The 19008-nt window shown below is 32.8% G+C and overlaps 1 protein-coding gene and 1 pseudogene across 3 annotated transcripts in view; one reads left to right on the top strand and one right to left on the bottom strand.

The window, feature by feature from the left end:
• The window catches only part of CADM2 (cell adhesion molecule 2), a 1074502-nt gene that overhangs the window by 845332 nt on the left and 210162 nt on the right, over positions 1 to 19008 (bottom strand). The window lies entirely within an intron of this gene.
• Positions 4746 to 5530, top strand: LOC112849816 (large ribosomal subunit protein eL8 pseudogene; annotated as a pseudogene).

A 19008-nucleotide genomic window follows, 5' to 3' on the forward strand; every position in this document is an offset into this window, starting at 1 on the left:
GCGAGAAAGAGAGAGAACACAAGCAGAAAAGGGGCAGAGAGAGGGAAAGGGAGAATCCCAAGCACTCACTATGCTGTCAGTGCAGAGACCAACATGGGGCTCAGTCTCAGGAGGCTTGAGATCATGACCTGAGCAGAAATGGAGAGTCGACTACTTAACATACTGAGCCTCTGAGGCACCCCTAGAGCCATTGCTTTGTTATCAGATGCTATGATGTAATTAAACTACAATCTATTTAGATTGTATATATCACAAATATATCACTGTTGATGAATGACTCAAAAAAAAAAAGGTATGAGCTATCTAAACGTATACGAATAAAAGAAAATGTGATACAGAGCAAGATTTTGCATTAGGTTATATGAAAAGAAAGTAATAGGTAACCTTAAAAGGATGTAACTTTACATAGCTATTAATTTTACAATGATAATTGTTAGCTTCCTGGCCAGTATCTGTTCTAAGGACTTCTATTTGTTTATATATGTGTTTGCCCATAAAATATCATTTACCTATACTGATAACAAAGCACAATAACCTATACAATTCTGTTTTCTAAAAGTAAAATTTGAAATAAAAAAAAATAGTCACTACACATTTTATCTTTTTACATATCTGTATTTTGACTCTTTTTTAAAGATCAATTTAATAAACACTAGGGATTTTATATGTACTTGACTAATTAATTGGCGCAGTTACCAATCTCATTGCATTTATTAAGAAAACTTTATGAGAACAATAAATCCTAGTTCATCAGGGGAAATTAAAACTTATGGAAGTTAGTAAGAAATAATAATCACTGCATTCTACAAGTTGAAGATGGCAGCACATAAGAGGACACATTCCCTTGTTACATTCAATGAATCAGATTTGATGTACATTAATTTGCTCAATACTCTCCTACCACTTCTTTTCTCTGCCTTCTTTAAAAATGCCCTACTCAAAATTATCACCTTTTAAATTTCTGCAGGCATTGATTTTGTGTGAGTTTAGGGAATAATATAATTTCACGGGCAAATTTCACTTGTAATTTCCTTAATTCATTTTAAGTCCAAACCCAATACAGCCAAGGCATTCAAATACAACACATTGGGTAAGGCAAAGAGTGTCAATTTCAACAGATGCATGTGCCTATTAGGTTTCTGGTTTAAGATGATTGAAAAGAGTAGTTACAAAACTTCACAGAAGTTAAAAAAAAGGATGTGGCGAAAGAAAACAAGAGATATTTTTTAAGGGAAAAAAGTACATAATCACATAAAGAAAATAAAAACTTCAGCTTTAGAAGAGAACAGACATCCTACTTAGGACTCTGTGGCAGACAGCTTCTAAAATGACCCTTAGTGTTCCTTGTCTTTGAATATTCCTCTGTTTTTGAGGGTGGTTGGGACCTAGAGACTGATTTCTAAAGAATACAATGTATAAAATAATAGGATGTCACTTCCAGGATTAGGTTACAAAATATTCTGCCTTTTGTCTTGCTCACTCTCTCTGGCTCTCTTTTGCTTTTGCTGAGGGAAACCAGCTGTTATGTGTGAACTGCCCAATAGAGAATTGAATCTCTGGACAATAGTCATGGAGGACCTGTGTCAACAGGACCTGTGTCAACAGTCAAGTGACACAGTGAGCTTGGACATGGACCTCATTTGAGCCTTGAGATGACTGCTACCCTAACCTACACCTTGATTATACAGCTTTGGGAGAGCCTTTCAACCAGAGGTCCCAGCTAGATCTTGCCTAGATGCCTGACTCACAGAAATTAAGAGAAAATAAATGTTTATCATTTTAAAAGGACCATCTTTTACTTTATTTATTCAGAGTTATCTGTGCCTATGCACATCCATGCATTTTCTGTTAAAATAGTAAGCTTCTGGAGGACAGGCAAAGTAGTATCTAACAAGTTTTGTACACTGTTTACTTCAGAACATGTGTATATCAATTATTTAATGTGTCCTCCTGATAAGCATAATAGATTTTTCTATCAAAATGAGCTACTGATTGGAACTTAAATTACCTAAATAATTATTTCAAATCCCTGATTCAATTTAACTTTTGATTATTGGGTATGCAAAATTACTTATTCAAGGTTTGGAAACCTTCCACTTGTCACTTAGACAAAGAAAAGAATGGAAAAGAAAAGAAAAGAAAAAAAACCTGCAACCTAAATTTGAGAAATGGAAAGTTGATACCAAATCCTTTGTAATCTGTCGGAGGAAAACAACTCCCTTTCAAGTCACAAAAAACCAAAAGCATGAAATGCCATTCTACATGGTTTCACTTACAGTTAATTCCATAAATTGTGATTAGTTTGAATATATATAATATTAATAGCTAACTTTCTGCGTCAACAGATTCAAACTTCAAAACCCTTGTCTATTTGCTCTTCATTTTTAAAATGCTTGCTTAAAAGATATTATATCAAGGGCTTTTCATGCTTAGAAAAAGACAGATAACCAAATGTAATCCTACAATAATATTTCTGCTCAAACTAGGTTACACTGATTGACATGTACAGGATATTTTTATGAGCAAACAAATATGAAAAAAAGAAATACACATATTGAACTTCAGATATTCTGAAAATAAAATGTCTAACTATATGAACTATGTAACAGTATAATAAATCCCTGTACCTATACTACAGAAAACAATCAACAGAAAATATCCTGAGCAAATACGTAAATAATCATATCTTCATAAAATTATCATTCTCATATTTTAAAAAATATATTTTGTGTACTTACAATGAGTCAAAATCCACAACTGGAACTGATAAACTTATCGCGTTGATATATAGTAATTATGTGGTTACTTAAATATGTATTTCTGAAAAGGTTTATCAGCTATCAAAATGGTTTGTTCATGTATATAGTATTTAGACATTTATTTATAGTATTTAGACATATTTAGACATATTTAGACATATTTAGACATTTATTTATAGTATTTAACAAATAATTTGTTAAAATATGACAGCAAAGAAATGTTATGCTGAAAATATTTTACAGATATGTGTCTTCCATAGGCTTCTGCTATAGAAATTAAATCATATCCAATAGAAATTATAATTAGCAATTAATGTCATTAACTAAATTATTTAACATATGAATTAATATTTCTAGGATCAAAATTTTAAGCATTGACATGTTTTGATATATCTCATTAAATTTTATAAGTTATTGAATCTAAACATCAATTGTAACTCACGTCACTGTTTTATGTACTTGTAAGAGAAAAATACCACCGATTAAACTCTGATACACTAGGGATGCTTCACAATTCAGATATGTTAAAATATTTTTTAAAAGTGTATGTTATTTCAATGAAATATGACAATTACTTTATATAGCTATAAAATACTATAACAAAGCTTAAAGGTCTGCAGAGATCTGATGAAGGAATATGTTTATGCTTTTTAAAAATCCACTGAAATTACTTTTTTCAACTACTATATTTTTTAGACAAGAGTTTCTATTTCTGCACTTCAAAAATCCACATTAGTTTTTAATGAACATCAATTACACTTCAATTTTTCATATTACTCATGAAAGAAAATAATTTAGACTCCTTTACAGAACTGCCAATTGCAATTTACCTTGGCTCTTTCAGGCAAGAGCAGGTTCATAAATCAGCAAGTTAAGCATTTACTAAATGACAAAGAAACAAAATTACAAATGAATAAAATAATCCAATATTTTCCTTCAAATAACAAATTTAATATAGTTTTAGTAAAGAGGTTCCTAAAACTTATGATGGGACATTTCTATTTTGTATCTGAGTTGTATTATTGGGAGAACTCTCAAAAAAAACATAAAAAGTATTTTTTGAAAAATAATTGATATTACATTGTTTTAAAATTTCAGTGAATAGAAAGTCTCTAACTATTGGGCAATCTTTAAAACAATAGCAGGTTAAATATTATCTTGGTGGCCTACAAAACATAGATATGATAGAATTTTTCTTCCCACTTCCTAAACCATGCAATTTCATTACAAAGAAAAGTTGTATGTTTTAATAAGAAGAGCTGACTTTGGGTTCTGGGTTAGGACCCTGAACATCAGTTTCCTTAACTGTGAGATGTACATTCCATCATATTTTTTTTAAGAATTAAATAATGTGTATAAAGACTCTAGTTCAGTGCCTTCCATTTAATTGGTGTTCACTATAAGAGGAACTTGCATTATTTTACAAGAACATAAGGAGACACCTCATATGGTAACCATTCTACAAACACTAACACAATTACAATTTTTCAAAGTATATTAAAGCAAAAAAACTCACCTTCCTTAAATATATTCATAGAAATTATCTGTCATTTTAGCTCTATACTATAAACACACAACTAAATACAAGTACATACATGTAATTTATCAGTCAGCCTAGTCAGCATCCCTTAGGGGCCATTTGGTAGTATCTGAAGACATCTTCGATTGTCAGGACTGGGAGGGTCTAATACTGGCATCCAGTGTGTACAGGCCACGGGCACTGCTAACATTCTAAGGTGAATGAGACTGTCCTCAATACAAGGAATATCCAGCCCCAAATCTTAATTGTGCTGTGGTTGAAAAGCATTGCCCTAAATGTTTCTGTGGGCAGCCATTCAACTATGTAAAGAAATAAATTATGATGAGTATAATAAAAGAGCATGCCTGAAGGTAAAAATGTTTCTACAGATTTTTCTTATTATGAAATTTGTTTTTAATTGAAGATTGTTTAAAAGCAGTTTGCACTTTCTCCTCCAGCCATCCGAGATGCTTCAAGGAAAGAAACCTAAGGAGAAAAAGATGGTCCCAGCCCTTGCTGTCATGAAGAAGGTGGTCAGTCCTCTGTTTGAGAAAAGGCCCAAGAATTTTGGCACTGGACAGGACATCCAGCCCAAAAGGGGCCTCACCTGCTTTGCCAAATGGCCCCACTACATCCGGCTTCAGAAGCAAAGGGATATTCTCTATAAAGGTCTAAAAGTGCCTCCCATGATTAACCAGTTCACCCAGGCCTGGACCACGAAATAGCCACTCAGATGCTTAAGCTGGCTCACAAATACAGACCAGAGACAAAGCAAGAGAACAAGCAGAGACTGTTGGCTTGGGCTGAGAAGAAAACTCTTGGCAAAGGGGATGTCCCCACTAAGAGACTGCCTGTCCTTCAAGCTGAGGTTAATACTGTCACCACCTTGGTGGAAAATAAGAAGGCTCAGCTGGAAGTGATTGCACATGATGTAGATCCCATTGAGCTGGTTGTCTTCCTGCCTGCCTTGGGTAGTAAAATGAGGGTTCCCTACTGTTTTATCATCTAGAAGGACAGGCCAGGGGCATCTGGTCCACTGGAAGGCTGCACCACTGTTGCCTTCACACAGGTTAACTCAGAAGACAAAGGAGCTCTGGCTAGGCTGGTGGAAACCATCAAGACCAATGATACTGGCAGATATGATGAGATCTGCTTTCACCTGGGAGGCAACATTCTGGGTCCAAAGTTGGTGCCTCACATTGCCAAGTTGGAAAAGGCAAAGGCTAAAGAATTGGTCACCAAACCGGACTAAGTGTACCCTGTTGATTTTTCTGTATGTAGAAGTAATAAAAAATTCTTTTTCACAAAAAATGGTGGGGGGTGCTAATGTCATAATGTTATCTGCTTGTTAGTCTCTGAACTTTAGATTGTGTGGTATTGTAAATTTTCTTTTCAAAATCTAGTTTGTGACCAGTCGCACCATTCCACGATTGCTCTGGAAGGCAATTTTAAGCTCTTTCCTAGATGTTCCAAGATGATAATTTCAGTGGATTTGTCTCATTTCCCAGTCTCAAAGGGAAAGAAAAAAAATAATATTCATAACAAATCTAAGGATTTATCAGATGTCAGCAACTGCCACCTCCTTCTATTCTAGTTTAAAATACTCTTTAAAATCTTCTTTATTGCCAGCAACTATGTCCCTGCAACCATATTCTAATGCCTGTGTCATATCAAATCCCTTATGATGCATACTGTCTTACCATAGCAGGACCTTCTACCTATCAGGCACTCTAATAAATGCCACATAGATCAAGCTAAATTGCCATACCACCTTCCTTCTAAAAGCTCCAGAATGACTTCTGTGGCTGAAGAATAATCAATTACTTACTCAATTCAATTCAACAAATATTTATTAAGCATCCATTCATTTTTGTGTTTTCTCCCCTTGAGGGCTGCTGTCCTTAAGAGCAGCTGGAAGCAAATGGCTTCCATTTATTAAAGACTTTTATTTTAAAGATGCTTAAGTGCAGTTCACAGCTCTTCAACTGCTCTTACCAAATCCTCAGAGGCTCCATTGTGGAGCAAATTCAAGTTTTATCATACAGAAACAAGAGTAATGTGTTCCATTTTCATTTGGTCAAGAAAATATCAGCATTATAACTAGGGGAGGGATGTACAGAGTAGACATGGCATGTCTAAATATGTCATATATTACTATTATAAATAAGCTTATATACTCATTGATAATGTGAATTTATCTTTCCAAATGTTATCTATGTTAACTATTATGCTGCATATTATGAGAAAAAAACGTTTTATTTTGTTTATATTTTAATTACTCCTGATTTATATCAAGGTTTAGATAATACAAAAGACTGTTAAGTGTTTTGGATAACATATGCTTCTATTTCCAATAAGGACCATCATATTTTCCCTTTTTCTCCTGAGGAGCACCAAGAGTAGTTGGATGCCAATCTTAAAATAAATATTCTTTATTTGGATCAATATATAGATGATTCCTTCCAAGAACATTAGTCACAGTACTGCTGGGAACTGTCTCCAGATTTATCCCAGCCAAAAAAAAAAAAAAAGGATAGAGCATCTTCTCTAGAGAACCCTTGTGGGTTCTTTTCTCCCACCTTGGAGTTCAGAAGACTACTCCCACTACATTCTCTTGGGGATGTCAAAAATAGTACCCTATCTGTCATCTGTCTTGGAGCCAGGGCTATGTTTCTCTTATAGGAGACTTATAGCTTTAGCATTCTGTAAGGTCGTTTCAAAGTCAACGTGCTGAGTCTGTCTGAGGCTACTACTGAAGACACCACCAGAGCACTTGTTTTCCCTTGGTTTAAACCATCAAAGTTCTGAGTAGAACTTATCCACCTAGTAGTGAAGAACTGCAGTCTAGGATGTTTATCTTTACTTACCTAATCTTTGATACTCTTCATAAACTTAAAAATAAGGGTTTATTACAACCACCAATGCTACACTTATTGCCCACACAATATACTTCATTTTTTACAGCATGGTATTAAAATCTCTTACCAATCTGATTTTAACTGAGTTCTCTAGATGTTCTCCTCTCCTGGGTGCTTGTAAGAAATTATTTTATGTTCTGGTTTTTTTTTTTTTTTTTTTTTTGTGAGCATGGTCTTCTTTACACTACACTTTTGATATTATGTCTCAAATACCTTTTAAAATTAGTATTTTTCTAACAAGAGGAACTATATGTACCACCATAGTGCCTAAGACTACAATTTGTACACAGTAGAAATTTAACAATGTTTGAGGAACTGGAAATAAGCAAAATGAAAGAAAACACAGTGGTATATTTTCATTATAAAAAGGGAAAAACAATTAAATAAAGTATTGACTCATTTCTCAGCCCTGAAAGGCTATCTGTAGTTCAAGGAATGATGGCATTAGGACAACTATTCTTTTTGAATTATCCCACTGACCAAAAGACTTACCTACACCTGCATTTCTTTCCAAACTAACTGGCTTCTTAACCATTAGGAAACATGTTCACAAATCCATTGAAACTGTTGTACCAAAGGTCATTTAGAGTCTCCCCCAAATCTAAATATCTTATTTCTTATCTTTATCAATGTCCCTGCTGATGTTTGCCTCTCACACATACATCTTAAACCATTTCCATTACAAGACTTTGCGTCTTCTAAAATTCAGGTCTCACTAAGTAAATGCTTATTAAATTGACTGCATTGAGTTGTAATATCCTCTTACTATATCATCACTGTCACAATAATAAGAAACATACCCCATTCCTTATATGTGTTCTGAAAATTGGGCCTTACATTATAGATTTCACAATCTATAGAGCATAAGGTAGTATTAAAAAAAATAAGTAAATATTACTCTTTTCATAAAGCATAATATATTTCAACTTTTTGTGAAATAGTAAAATTTATGAAGAGATTGTTTCCTTATCTTCAAATCTAAACATACACAAAATAGCCATTAATTCAAATAGCTGTCTCAGCAGAAAGAGCTTTTTGAAGGCACTTGTGGGATTGGGCTAATCATCAGCAAGTTAGAAAGTGTCTCAGGAATGGAAATTACTGTGCATCTGGCTTCTCCCAGAAATCAGCTACATAATACATTGAAATGGAACATATTGCCTGTTAATTTTTTTTTCTTTGTGAAATCTTTAAATAAATTTGGAGAAGATATTACTCTATCATGCTTTCTCATAGGATAATATTTCAGGACCACAACTACAAACAAGAACAACAGAATGTATTACACAAACATGCTCTATTTTTATCTTTGTTGGTATTAATAATCACATGCAGCATTCATTTATAGAAGTGGATTTTTCATGGAAAATAATAAAAGTGTGTTCATGGTTCAGTAAGTGAATTTTGGATGCATAACCACACTTGACAGATTTTAGCCTCTAATGCCTTAATCCTTCCCCAGCATCACTGATGCAATCTCTGAAAAGCTAAGTATTAATTTGAGAGTATCATTTTTGTTTACATCATCTGGAAAGGAGGATTCAGAGAGCATCTTGTGTAAATTGCAATTATACATAGCATACTTTTTAGAGCCATTTTCATATAACATTTTACATAATTGAATTGTATTCACTTGATTGGGGGGGGCATGGGAATTAATGATACATTCTAAACATGATTCACTACAATAAATAAAGCAACTTGACTTTTAAACAGCAATAAAATACTTATAAAACTTATCAGGGAAAGATAAATTTTCATTGCAAATTAAAAATGAGAGATTTACAATAAAATAATGAAAGAATTAGGATTTCTAAAGCATTTAACTAAAAACTATTGGTATTTTTAATCCATCATTTTAAATTTATTTTGACATAATTTTTGTTTTGCAAAAGAGATGCAGTGACAGTATAGAGGGTTCCATGTATCCTTATCCCAGTTTCCCCTAATGTTAGATCTTATAGACTTATAGTATATTAACAATTAATATTTTATGTTCTTGGGCCCAAGCCAAGAAATCATGTTGCATTTATTTGTCATCTCTCTTTAGTATCTTAAAATCTGTGATTCCTTGTCATTGACACTTTTGAAGAGTAATGGTTAGGTATTTTGTAGAATGCCCCTCAACATAGGATTGCCTAATGTTTTCTCATGATTAGATGGGGTTATGGATTTTAAGGTAGAATACTAAAAGGAGAAATTACTTTCCTATCATATCATATTATTGGGTACAGATAACAAGGTAGCATTACTGATTAATTTGGATGTCTTGATTAAGGTAGTATCTGCCAGGTTTCTCCAGCATTTTTCTCTTTCTAGATTCTGTTGGAAGTGAGCCACAAAATCCAGCCCTAACTAAAGAGGAGGAGAATTAAGCTTCTCATCCTGAAGGAAGTAGTTTCAAAGAATTGTGGTTATATGTTATAAACACTACAATCAATAAGTATTTTGGGGGAGACCCATGAAGCTATGTATATATCCTATTCCTCCTTATAAATTTGCCATTAATTTAGCCTTTACCATTTTATTTCCTATTAATATTGATATATTATCTATATAAGAATATATATTTGCATATGTGATATGTATTATTTAATATATATGACATTTAAAAAATAAATAATGACATATTTTAAAAATATATAAAGTGTTTATATACTTTCAAATTAAAAGTGCATATATATGTTTTTAATTCTTCTCTTAGACATTTGATTTATATCCTCTTATCCCCATATCTCCTATAGAATTCCTATTGGCAAATTGTGGGCAATGCTATATATATATGGGATAGGATAAGAAAGGGAAGCATTCTTAAAAAAATCAATGGGAATTTTTTTCTGTTGATAAACTTCTTGATATCTCTACAAAAGTTTAAGAAAATAGTGAATAATTAGGAAATGCAAATTTTCCCATGGAGGGACTTCAAACAGTCTGCACTAAATTTACACTAAATATTCCCTTATTCATTGAGAGAACTTCCCCAAGGTTTTTCAAAGGTGTGATACCTTGACATTTAATTTTCAATTTCTATGCTATCCACTCTGAAAGAATTTCATTAACTCTTCAGGTATATTACCCTCTCCAAAGCAACTCCCTCTCTTTTAACTCTCTCTAACTCTTCTACTTGTAGAACATATTATCTTATTTATTATTTTTTTTCATCTCAATGAAAGATAAGCTCCAGAAGATGGATGGATCTTATCCATATTTTTTATACTCATTTGCCAACATGGAGGCAACATTTCCCATTTAGTTGCCTTCTGATAGGTTTTTATTAATTAATTGAACAAATGAATTTTAGAACCATGAAATGTGTTTTTATGGAGATTTTTTTTTAAATCCAGTTGTATTTTATTCTTATAAATATCAATTTATTTGACTTTTTAAGTGGCTGTGGCATGCTCATTTGTATGCATATTCTACTTTGCCTTCATAAAATTATCATCAGCTTATTCCTATATTATCAATCATTTTTTTCCATTAGAGTTGCTGCATTCAAGACTTCAAATAAGTTTTTAGTCTATTTTTTTCAGTTATTTTGCATCTTATGTACAAATTTATCAGAAATGAATCATAAAGCCTCTTTTTTGTCATCACGTAGTTCCATGAAAGTTTTCTATCACATACTCTTTTAAGCACTAATAACTTACACCCTGGAAGTAATAGTATCACATGGTTCCTAAGGATTTGTCACTATCTCAGCTAAAATCTTCTGGGTTACATTTCAAGAAGTATTGGATAATACATAAAAAGGTGATTAACATCAGAAGAAACAGCACTATACATTTGAAGCCTAAATTGTATTCTCATTCTTAAAAAAAATGTTTAATTATTTAATTTATTTTATATTTATTTATATTTATTTTATTTATATTATTTTACTATTAATTTTAAGAAAAAGAGAGCATGAGCAAGGGAGGGGCAGAGAGAGAAGGAGAGAATTGCAAGGGCGCCCCTGTATTCTCATTCCTTACTCTTAATCAGGACATTTTACATTTACCAGTTCCTAAAATTTTTATACAGATATTGTCCAATGTTGGTCTTTTGAGTCTCTCTGTTTTTAGACATCATGTTTGTCATGATCTCAATTGATTGATTGGTCAATCTCTCTTTCTCCCTCTCTGTCTCATAGTTTTTAGTCCAGTCCAGTCTCTCCCCAAACTGTGTCATTTGAGGAGTGCTTTCTAATAGTACATAAAAATCCTGTAGAACTTTGTTAATTATCAACAGCAATAGTGAAAACTAAACATTTAAATTCAGAGAAAAATTATATCTAACTATTTATAAGTGGACAAGTGAGACAAGGTAGGGTAGGTTCTTTTTCCTTTATTCAGCCTGAAAAAACTTTTCTAATTCTATGCTTCCTTTAGGTATCAAAAGTTGTCTTCTCAGTGAGGTACTTAATGCTATATAACATACTCTATATTGTACTCATTTTTTTTCTGCCTGCCCAGCTAGATAGAATATAAGATACAAAAAAATATTTTACCAAGTATGGTAATGTAATACCAACAAATTATTTCTTATGTACTTTTCTGTGTTTTAAACCTGTATGTTGTACATTTCATATCCCTAGTTCCCATAATACTGCTTTTGCATGGAGTAGGTGCTAGGAAATATTTTTAGGACCATAAATGTGAATAAAGTACTAAAGTAATCCTCTCAAATGAAGCTGAATTTGTACAATTTGTCATTTTAACATCCTATTACGTGACAAAGATAATCTAAACATAAGCGCTAAGATAGCTGGTTTGGTATTATATATACAAAATATATATCAAATTTACTTTTGGGTTTTAGGTGGTATTATATACATTTGATCATTCAGTGTTAATTTCATATATTTGACCATATATTGTCCATTTGGTGTCACTTTTTCTTTTTTTTTTTAAGTTTATATATTTATTTTGAGAGAGAGAGAGAGAGAGAGAGAGAGAGAGAGAGAGAATGCATATGCACACAAGTGGGGAAGGGGCAGAGAGAGAGGGAGAGAAAGAATAGCAAACAGGCTCCACGCTCAGCACAGAGCCTGAAACAGGGCTCAATCTCACTACTATAAGATCATGACTTGAACTGATATCAAGGGTCAGATTCTTAACCAACTGAGCCAACTAGGTGCCCCATTCTGCTGTCAATTCTAGGCATATGTGGAAGGAATCTATCCAAAAACCATCTTTTAATCTCTTCAGTACATAGATTTGAAATAGATAGTAACTCACTCTAAATATTTTATACTACTCACAATTTATTACAAAGAAATACTATCCTAATATGGCCCCAATACTATATATTCAGAGGCACTTAGATTGCATTCATGTTTTTAAAACGTTTAATGCTACATTTAATGCATATATGGAAGGAAAATAACTGCTCTCTACATTTATTTATAATATCTCCTAGTGTTACATAAAATTGTTATGCAGATGGTAGCTGCCTATATATGGGATCATATACTTATATACTATTATATACTTACATACTTATTTCTCAACATGAGTACAGGCAAACTTTTTGCATTTCTAATATTAAATCTCTAATCAAAATCACACTAAAACAAAACAGTTTGAAAATAAATGGCTACCCTCTCATACACATACAGGAGAATCTAGCTCCCCTATACCAGGAATGGTTAATGGGGTATTTCTCCCCAGTAGTTTTTGACTATCACTTTGCACATGGAATAACTGAAAAAGAATATTGTATATATACAAGTGAGTCACAATAGATGAACAAGTATTCTTGTTATGTTAAAAATTTAGACAGTTATTATTTCCTAGGGCTTGTTGGGCCTAAGTAGGATAGACAAACTATTGCCATGGAAAGATAAGGAGCCCATACAATCCTGTATGTACATGTTCTCTCATGGCCAAAGTTCAGGTGGCCACAGCTTTATGTCTGCAGAGCCTCATTAATGGTCAGTAGGATTTTGCTTTCAAAAACATACATTCATGCTTATGTTTAATATCAAAGATTGCTGTTCAGGTTTGCTTCTCTGTGCAAGGTGGCATCTCATCACTTCATATTCATTTGGTCTCAGAACTGAAATCCTGTCAACTCCAGTGCTACATGCGTATCTAAGGTAGAAAATAATTTTTCCAGCTTTATCTTTTGTGATAGTTTCATCAAACAGATATCAAAAGCCTACAGAGCATTAGTCAGGGACAGGGTGATTAGTTTCTCTCTTTATGGATGGGTAATTAATATAAAAAGGATGGAAAAAATCCTTAATCCCATTACACTTGATCCATCATTTAGCAATGCTTTTTGACTCTTCAAGGTAAAATCTGCATGTGAATTTCCCCAAAGCAATCAAGTCGTCAGTTTCATAAAATTATAAAACCCCACAGCAAACTGCACATCACTGATAGAAAAAAGTGAGGTTTCTGACATTCATCTTAGAGTATCTCATTGAATAAAACTGTTTCAAAGATATCACTTTTAAAATTATTCCTAATAGAATTGACCTAATTTTGCCTTAGCTTATACAATCCAAGGATAAAGGCAATACCTGCATAACAGAAAACATAGTATATCAAAAGAAGTCTAGATATAAATTTACAGATCATCTTTATGAGTTGGAAAAGGGTTATGGTTCATAGTGATTGTAGTATTACAAAGTGACAGGGCAACCTATTGCATGATAAAGACAAGCCTTTCTCAGAATACTCAAGATAACTTTTCAAAACCTATTAAATGAATGTATCAAAATTTTGCATTGGTCTAATCCATAGTTTTAAATATCATTGATTTGTTTTCTTGACTATTTCAATTTTCTAATGGTCCATGTATCATAATATTAGGATATGACTCAGATCAACTATTGTATCATTTATACAAATTGTTAGATGTGACACACACACGCAGAAGTGCACACACACACACACACACACACACACACTTTTATCAGAATTTCCTTTACCTTCATTACTCTGCTCTTTGTATTATTTCATTTTCCACTGGAATAAATAATCATCTCTCTTTTTAATTGAGGTAATATATACAGAACATAAAATTTACCATTTTAACAATTTTAAGTGACATTAAGCACCCTCATTCTAGAACTTCGTATTCCCCTACTGAAACTCTGTACTCTTTAAACATTAATTCCCCATTTCTCCCTCCCCTCAGATCTTGGTAACTACCATTCTACTTTCTCCTCCTAACAATATGACTACTCTAGGAACCTCATATAAGAGGTTCTTTTATGAGTGGCTTATTTCTCTTGGCATATCTCCAAGGTTCAGTCCTTGAATTTTATTTATGTACCACATTTCCTTAGAAATTAATGGACACTTGGGTTGCCTCTACCTTTTGGCTATTGTAAGTAATGCTGCTATGAAAATGGGCATATGCACATCTTTTGAGTCTCTGCTTTTGCTTCTTTTGGGTATCCACCTTAAAGTGGAAGTGCTAGATCATATGGCAATTCTACCTTGAACTTTTTGAGGTAATTCTGTATCATTTTCTACAGTGATAAATTTGGAAAATTTTTCTTCGCATTATGTTTGTACAGAATCAACGATGACTGTAAAATATTCCAAATTTCTTAATGTCAATACCAAAATTTAGTAAGCTTAAAAGAGCAGATAAATTTTATAGCAAATTTTAATATTTATATTAAGTAAAGAGTAATTAAAAGGCAAAATACAGAATATTAGTTCAATTCAATGCAGCTGTTTAGTTATCTTATGTTCACCTTCATGTCCCTATTTCAGTGCTTAAAAAAAAGGTCAATGAAGAAATGAGCCAGCTGGTGTTAAGAAACCAACAGAAATTGTCTTATGGGGAAAACCAAACCCACATTAATGCAGTGGGAAAAATAAACAGTTATCCATCAAACACTGCATCTTATTTTTCTGAGGCTTTCTAGCTAGAAAACAAATAAATAAAGGATTATAACCTGACCATTTACCCCATTCATATGTCCTTTTCACTTTTCTTTATATATAGAGATAGAAATTTATTTTAAATAGATATATTTAAAAAAAAATATATATATATATATAAGAAACAGAGAGAGCACTGTATATATACATATATATTATTATATATAATATATAATATTATATATTGGAAAGAGATATTATATATGTAATATAATATTATATATATATGAGATATATATTTAAAAATATATATATATATTAGAGAGAGAGCACTGGGGAGAGGGACAGAGAGAGACAGAAAAGAGAGACAGAGACAGAGAGAGAATCCCAAGCAGGCACCACACTCAGTGTAGAGCCCTACACAGGGCTCAATTCCACAGTCCTAGAATCATGACCTGACCCGTAATCAAGAGTCAGATGCTCAACCAAGCCACCCATGCACTGCTATACTTCTCACTTTCTAAAACGGCATGATAGGAGTCCTCAAGTATTTGAAGGTCTATTATATTAAAGAAGAACTACAGTCCTCTGTTTCTCGAAAAACAAAGAGCCAATGTTTAGAAGTTAAAATGAAGCAACTTCCAGCTCAGTTTAATAATAAACTTTCTAATCCAGAGACCTGCACAAAATGAGATGGACCGCTTTGGAAAGGAGTCAGCTCATTGTCCAATTTCAAGAATAAACAAAAGAGTAAGACACCAAAAGCATCACAAAAGGTGTTTCCAACCGGTAGGTTGAAATAGATGACCTCCTGAGTTCCTTAAAATTCCTGTGTTTCTCTTATTCTAAGGCTGTCCTAAATATCATCGTGTGGAATATAAAAAGACAAAGTTTTAGCCTAAGGACCAAGCAGTCCAAGTCATACATAAACAAAATGATTGCTAACAGCAACACAACTAAGACACATAGTTACATATGCTACATACAAAAGAATCAGGCATTATTTGGAAAGAAATTGGTTTTAAGAACAGACATTTGCCTGTGGCTTCAGCCTTAAAGATTGAATTGTTCACATAACTGCAGGGCTCAAATGCCTCATTTCTTTATGCTTCAATGACTTTTCTTTAAATAAAATTAAATTCCTTACTTACTCTTTAAAAATGTCTTATCATTTTTTATTTGTGAACTGCCAGATATATTTGTACATGTGTATACGATAGTCCATAAATTTATCAAATTGTCAGTCACTCAATAAAAAATGATGACTCAACATTCTAAAATGTCAGAATGACATATTGGTCAAGAGAAAACTCAAGAATCTTTAGCAGAAAGACTGAATTAAATGAGTCAGTAACACTTAGATCAGAAAAGAAAGAAACTTGCTCAAAAGTAAAACATCCCATATTGTTGCATAAATGAGTTGAAATTATTATTCATATTTTACAATTACAAAAAATCCTTTGTTTTGAAGAGTTTTGAGTTGTTTTACAAAACGGTCTTAGAAATCTTTTACATAATTGTAAAGTAACATTGTCTCTTTTCTATTCCCATTCATCCTGTGATTTGTCAATCCCTGTCTATTCAATTTCTGAAGTGCAGGTATATGTATAATATATACACATATCATATATGTGTATTACATGTATATGTGTAAATATATGTATTTCAGGGGTTGAAAGGTTCAGAGGTTGAATATATATTATTGTTGTTAATATGTTATACACATTTACACACACGCATTTATATAAATCTGTGTAGTATTTCATCCTCGCTGCCATTGTCCTAGTTGAGATCTTCCACCTCCTCACACACACAGCCACCATTAGAAGCAGCCACAGAGTTTCTTTCTAAGCAGCAATTGTAGGTGCAGATGATTATACAGATCTATCCTTTAAAACATTCAGCGTGTAGGGGCGCCTGGGTGGCTCAGTCTGTTAAGCATCCGACATAGGCTCAGGTCATGATCTCATGGCTGGTGAGTTCCAGTCCCGCATCAGGCTCTGTGCTGACAGCTCAGAGCCTGGAGCCTGCTTCGGATTCTGTGTCTCCCTCTCTCTGTGCCCCTCTCCTGCTCATGCTTGCACACTCTCTCTCTCTCTCTCTCTCTCTCTCTCTCTCCTTCAAAATAAATAAATATTGGGGAAAAAAACATTCAATGTGTACCATTGCCCAGAAAATAAAATTCAAACTTCTTACCCTTGTCTTAAAAGTCTCTCACAATTTAGTTCCACAATATTTTTCTTTACTCCACATACAATCACACTACCAACACAAGCTTTACTCCACCTAGATTCTTCTTACCACTTCTACCAATCAATGTCCTATCACCTCAAAATCTAAATGCCATCTAAAACACTTTGCATTTCGGGAAATTATCTCTGGGCTCACCTACAATAATCATTCCTCTTTGAATTCTATAAATTTTATTTACTTTATCAAAATAGTTGTTTTTCTAATGTCTTTACATTGAATACTTAGTATCTCAAGGAGGACTCTATTCTTAGTTTTTGTGTCCCCTTATTTTCTTTATATTACTTTGCTAGTAAGTAATCACAAATATGTGTTGAATTGAATTGAATTCTCTTTTTACAACTTAAGAAACAAAAGTGGAGACCGTTAAAAAGTCTTCCAGAAGATTAGACTGGGCATTATTGAGAGATTCTAAGAATAGAAACTGGGCTCTCCCATGACTGCAGTCTGGTGATCTTCCCATTAGAGAGTATTCATCCCCAGGTAACCTAATTTTTTTTGACAGCAGGCAATGCTGTAGTACAAAAATAATTACTTAAAGGTACAGTAATATGGAACTAATTTAATAGGATAATGCATTTACCTTTAGTTTTTATTTAGATTTTTATAAATTGAACAAGAAAGTACAAAATAAATATTGCTAGTTTAAAAGTCAAGTTTATTATACAATATCAGCTTTAAGTATATAATCTTCTTGGAGTATAAATTTGGACAAACCATGAGGTTTTAGAGACACAAAAATAAATCCAGTATTGTATACCATGCAATTGCTGCTTGAGACTCTGTATCACACCATGAGGTTTTCCTATAATTTCAAGTGTTTTACTTGAAATTATACTTATATTTCAATGTTTAAGTAAAATATCATATTTGTGTTAATTTTTGCTAAAATAAGAAAAAGATATAACCATACATACAGAATCTTTTAATCCTTAAATCTATTGATAAGAATGGCTCTTTATATGAGGCTGCCTAGGAATGAATAAGAACCAAATATAGATGATTAATCCGAGTTCCACCTCTACAGTTATGTGTCAATAAGCAAGTAGATAAACCTTTCTGTGTCTCATCTCTATAATAAGGATTACAATGCTTACTTCGGTGGAAGGTCATAAGGATTATTTAGTGTCTATAAGGCGCTTTAAATGAGAAAAGCTATTTTTGACTGCATATATGTATAAAGATACCCATTATTCTATTCCTATGAAATTTGTCATTCTATCATGTTGTTCTAGATAACAAGAAGCCCTTAAAAATACAACACATATGAAGAACAATATTCCATTTTTAATGGAAAGATCTCTGCAACCTTGTAGCTTATAATTATCATGAAGCCAGTAGTCACTCTCAAAAACTTTCCAGACTCAATATATTTCAGTGATGTTGGCTGATTTATTTTGGACCACATTTTGAGGCTATTCAAGTTAAGAATTAGGGTGTAAAGCACCTAATGTGTCTATATAGACTCAAGGAGCCATTCAACAATATAGTGGAAGGTGGCAAGCATAATTTTGTTTGAAAGAAAAAAACTGTAACCTTAGCTTATTAGCTTCACAAATGTTTGCCAACATATTTCATGTGTATTTTTTAAAAGACCATTGAAAAAAATATTTCAGGGATCAAAACCTTGTCATCTAAGGTCCCCACTCTAGAAAGCTGGCTTGGTCTAAGCATAAAAATTTGATTATCCAGAGAAATGAATTTTCTGCTCAGAAGGTCCAGGCTTTCGAAACTTG

Source organism: Puma concolor, chromosome C2 (genome assembly GCF_028749965.1).
Source record: "Puma concolor isolate L17-30 chromosome C2, mPumCon1.1.hap2, whole genome shotgun sequence".
Lineage (NCBI taxonomy): Eukaryota > Metazoa > Chordata > Mammalia > Carnivora > Felidae > Puma > Puma concolor.